We start from the raw sequence: 5,358 nt of genomic DNA on the forward strand, positions 1-5,358 counted from the left end.
CGGCCATTTGTTAAGCTATCGGCCATAAATTGTTGGACGGTCGGCACTAAAGATGGCCGGCCGACCAAATCTTCCTGCAGAATCCTGTTTTGACAGCAGCAGAGGCCAAAACAAGGCATGGCAATGCATTCCAAGTAAATGTCTGCACCAACACATCCCTTATCGTGTTTATGACTCAAAGGGACATGGTTCTTGGTTCTCGGACCACCAATCGCGCATTTCAATGCGTGATGGCCCAAGGGACCAAGTGTGCTATTTTGATTTCAAATGTAATGCAATACATATAAACATACAAGGGAGCCTTCAACCTCTATCATGGCTTGATCAAGAGGTGTGGCATGCATGCCAATGTAATGCATCCTAGGTATGTGAACTAGGCATGCAATATGAACATGCAACCAAGTAATGATGCTAGGCACACAACCTAAGGAATCAATCATGCAAGGCATGGAATGACAAGTGTACAAAATGTAATGTGGGCATGCAAGTAGGCAAGGCATGTGACAACATGTTAGGCAACTTAACTAAGATAAATGCATGCCAAATGCAAAGCCACTTAAACATGCAACAACACATGATAAGCCAAGTATGTAATCAACACACAAGGTGAGCACGCCACAACATGCGAGAATGGACTTAGACTAATTTAGGCAGCCCTCAAATAAGCCTAAAACAGTGGCTAACATGCTCAAGGATGGAAGCCAAAACACATACAGATAGGCATGCACGCAAGGTCCAACATTTAGGCACGTAAAGATAACTTTTAAGCACACTTAAAAGAGAATAAACATGGACTAATGGCATGCATTATAAGCTCTGAAATTGCATGGAAAAGAGGTGCCAAACCGACCAATCAACACAAGTAAAGCACGCAAGCATGGCCAAAACTCAAGGCAAGCTAAAAGGGTATTGAACTACACTTAGCAAAACCAAACATGGTAGGATTTAAACAACTGAAGTCAGGGTTTTAGCATGCCAAAATGAACCCCGAGAACCACTTAGATGACATCTAAATGAGTTACACATGGAAGCATACAAGAAGCCGAACATGGAGCATAAGATGGCAACCTTATAAAGCATTAAAGGGACATCAAATGCAAGCATACGAGCATGCCATGAGGACTGAAATGACATGCTAAGCGGTTCCAAACCACTGAAATGATGAAAGCAATGCATGCTCCACACTCACACACCCAAGGCCTACAAACCAAAATGCAAGGTGGCTATACTAAGCATGTCATGGTCGACCAAAACAACCAAAAACAGAGCTTAAGCGTGCTAAAACAAGCACAAAAGCTTCACAAAGCTAAGCCAAAAGCATGCTAGAAACAAGGCTCAAAGCACAAGGCATGTTAAGGCAATCCATGGCATTACAAGACATGTATGCAAGGCAAGCATAGTGTGCCCAAACCAAGTAAAAACAGAGGTAATATATGGAAAAATACTACCAAATAATACTTAAGACATGGCCAACATGCACTTAGAAATGATGCTCACACATGAGGCTATAATGGCCATTATTGAAGACAACAAGGAGATGGGATGGCCCTCTCCTTCTTAGGACCTCAAGGCACCATCCTCACCACTGAAATTCCTCAAGATTTCAGTGGTGAGGAGGCCCAAAAAAAGTGGTCCTAGAGCTCACCAAAATAGTACAAAAATAGGGCCAAACAAGGCCTAAGAGGGGTCAAATAACCCCAAACAACAAAACACTCTTAAACAACTACTTAGAACAAGAAAAAACAAGACTTTTATATGTTATAAGCTAAGCTCGAAAACAGGTGTAAGGTAGTCAAAAAAGGTATGCAAAAATGGGGAATAAAGGGTAAGAACACTCACCCTTGAAGAACACTTCCAAGATCACAAGACCAGACCTCTTCTTGGATCAAAACTAGCTTAAAAAGTTCAAGATCAACCCTCTAATGCCTCAGTAACTAAGGAAAGGTGTAATGGTAGGTGTTTGTGTGCAATAGTAAGAACAAACACACACTAATACACCAAAAGGAGGAAGAGATATATAGATAGAGTATATGTAAACCCTAACCCTAAAACTCAGAGCTTTGGAGCTTTTTTTTGTCAACCCTAATGGAGGGAGAAGAGGCTCCCTCTTATAGAGCTCACTCTTGCAAAGCTTCTCAAGTAAGCTAGTCAAGAGGGAGATCCCTCCATACACGTGTATGGAGGGGAGTAAAGTGGGTGCCAGCTATCACAGCTGGCACAAAATATCTGCCAAAAGTAGATGAACAGTGGTCGGCCAGCCAAAAATGCAATTTGACCAAAATAGATGGCCGGTCGACCATCTAGAGTGCCGGTCGGCCAAACATTTGGCCAATGGCAACAAAACACAGCTGGTGGCCTCAAGCCATGGCTGGTGGAGTGTGGAGATGGCCAACAAGCCATTCCCTGCCCTCCAAAGCAAAAACACAAGTGTTTGGTGCAAACCTAAACACAAAACAGTCGAGTCGAGAGATCTTGAGGCAAGGCGCGTAGCCGAGACCTCCGGGAACTCAAGACGAACACAAACAAGGATGATCACCGAGTGTTCAAACGGTGACGTCCAAGTCTTGAGGACGGTCAAAAATAGGGTGTCTACAATGACACCGAGGTGATCTCGGCTATGCCGAGGTTATCTCCGAAGATATCGAAATCCGGGATAAGCGGATAAGGGACAAGAGTCCTAGAATAAGGAAGGACTTCAGCCTGGATAAGGATAAAGCTCTTAGGGAGTTTATCTTTATCTATTGAAGAGTCCAAGATAAGCACTGAGCTAAAGTCCATTGAAGCAAGGCTTCTATTGGGACTAGGATTGAGTTAACTATAAAAGAGAGGCACCCCCATGTGTCTAAGGTATGTAATTGATATTCTGAACAGTGAGTTAAGCATTTGATTTATCTTTGAGAGATAACTGACTTGATCGTCGGAGTGTCCCCGGGTGGACAAATCACCGCCGAGATCTCTTCTTTCTGTTATAGGTCAATCAGGCACCATTTATTCTGCCAGTACTCTCCAACTAAATACTGAGTTGGCAGTGTGGTCAGAAATTCACTCACACAATTTGGCGCCGTCTATGGGAAAGAAAGGAGAATAGATGGCCAGTAACGGATAGAAGGATAAGGTTGGGGGCGAAATCCCTGCTGGGAACGGTAAACACGTTGACCCCAAACATGGAGGAAGATGGTTGCAACGAAGAGACTCAGAACCAGAATCACGGTAAGGAAGACGTCGGCCAGGAGGGCAACGTACCACAGAAGTCAGATCGAAGCAGATTACTACAGAGTGATGCCTTTTGGGTTGAAAAACGCAAGAGCAACCTACCAAAGGTTGGTAAGCAAGATGTTCAGACACCTGATTGGCCGAACAGTTGAAGTTTACATTGATGATATGGTCGTGAAGACCAAGGAACCTGCAAGTCATCTGGCTGACCTAAAAGCAGTCTTTGATATCCTTAAAACATATCGGCTCTGACTCAATGCATCGAAGTGTGCATTTGGAGTTAGATCTGGTAAGTTCTTGGGGTACCTGGTGACCAGAAGGGGCATTGAGGCCAGCCCAGATCAGATCAAGGCCATCCTAGAGTTGAAGATCCCGACGTCGGCAAAACAGGTGCAAATGTTGACTGGAAAGGCCGTAGCCCTAAATAGGTTCATAAGTAGAAACTTAAACAAGTGTAAACCTTTCTTCAACTTAGTGAAGAAAGCCACAGACTTCTTATGGACCGAGGAGTGCGAAGCTGCCTTGGCCGATTTGAAGAAGTATCTGACCACAGCTCCAGTTCTTTCAAATCTAGAACCCGGAGAGGAGCTGTTCCTGTACTTGGCAGTTTCAGAACATGCGGTAAGTGCAGTGGTAATCCGAGAAGAAAAAGGGGAACAAAGGACTGTTTACTATGTAAGCAAAACCATAGCTGATGCAGAAACCAGGTATTTACCCCTGGAGAAGTTGGCGCTAGCTTTAGTAATGGCTTCAAAGAAGCTGAACCATTACTTTCAAGCCCATAAAATTGTGGTGCTAACTGAACACCCCTTGAAGTCCTTGTTGCAACAAGGGGATCTGACAGGAAGAATAGCTAGATGGGCAGTGGCCTTGGGCCAGTATGACCTAGAGTTCAGATCCAGAACAGCAATCAAAGGCCAAGTTTTGGCCGACTTCATGGCCGAGTTCACGCCAGAATCCATCGTACATCGGGCTTCGTTGAGCCAAGGAGAACGATGTCAAAGCAAGCAAGGAGAAGCCCAGCCAAGGGCAACGGAACAAAGGAAGAAAGAAAAACTCAGACCATGCAGCATTTACATCGGCGACTCCTTTCGACTGTTTGTCGATGGGAGTTCAAACCGACAAGGAGCGGGGGCAATGGTAGTATTGGTATCTCCAGATGGACAGGTATTGGAACAGTCCATTCATTTCGGGTTCAAAGCCTCAAACAATGAAGCAGAGCATGAAGCACTGATTGTAGGACTGAAACTGGCAGTAATAGTAGAAGCAGATGAGGTAATAGTCTTCTGTGACTCTCAACTTATAGTCAACCAGACAACAGGCGAGTTTGTGGCCTGAGATGATAGAATGTCAGCCTACGCAAAGAAGGTCAGAAGGTTGGTGGCCTTGTTTCAGAATTGCCGACTGCATCAGGTTAACCGAGATACTAATAGTCACATTGATGCACTGGCAAACTTGGCTAGCGCAATACAACCTGGAAAAGCAAGGACGATAACGGTTGACTTCTTGTCGGGCCCGAGCATCAAACCACTGATCACAGAGCGTGAAGCAATGTGTGTGGGCATGGGACCATACTGGATGGATGCAATAATAACATTCTTGAAAGAAGGAAAACTGCCAAGTGATCACAAAGAGGCACACAAGATCAGATTGAAGTCGACAAGATTCAGTCTGACAGCAGAGGGTCATCTTTAAAGAAGATCCTTCACTGGACCCCTTTTGAAGTGTGTACATCCTCTACAAGTTGAAGATTTTTTGTACGAAATACATGAAGGAATATGCGGAAGCCACGCAGGGGGCAGATCACTCGCCCATAGGGCCATTATCCAAGGGTATTGGTGGCCTTACATGCAGAAAGATGCAGAAGCCTATGTCAAGAAGTGTGAAAAGTGCCAAAGGTTTGCACCATTGATATACCAACCAACAGCAGACCTGAACCCAGTATCCAGTCCTTGGCCGTTTGCCCAATGGGGCATGGATCTTGTTAGAAAACTGCCCCAAGCAACTGGGCAAAGGAAATACCTGCTGGTAGCAACATATTACTTTACCAGATGGATAAAAGCTGAACCCCTTGCCAAGATCCGAGATGTGGACGTGAAGAACTTCATATGGAAAAACATCATCACCAGATTTGGGATTCCAAGA

This window comes from Camellia sinensis, chromosome 15, assembly GCF_055761805.1.
Source record: "Camellia sinensis isolate YWXY chromosome 15, ASM5576180v1, whole genome shotgun sequence".
NCBI classification, from domain to species: Eukaryota; Viridiplantae; Streptophyta; class Magnoliopsida; order Ericales; family Theaceae; genus Camellia; species Camellia sinensis.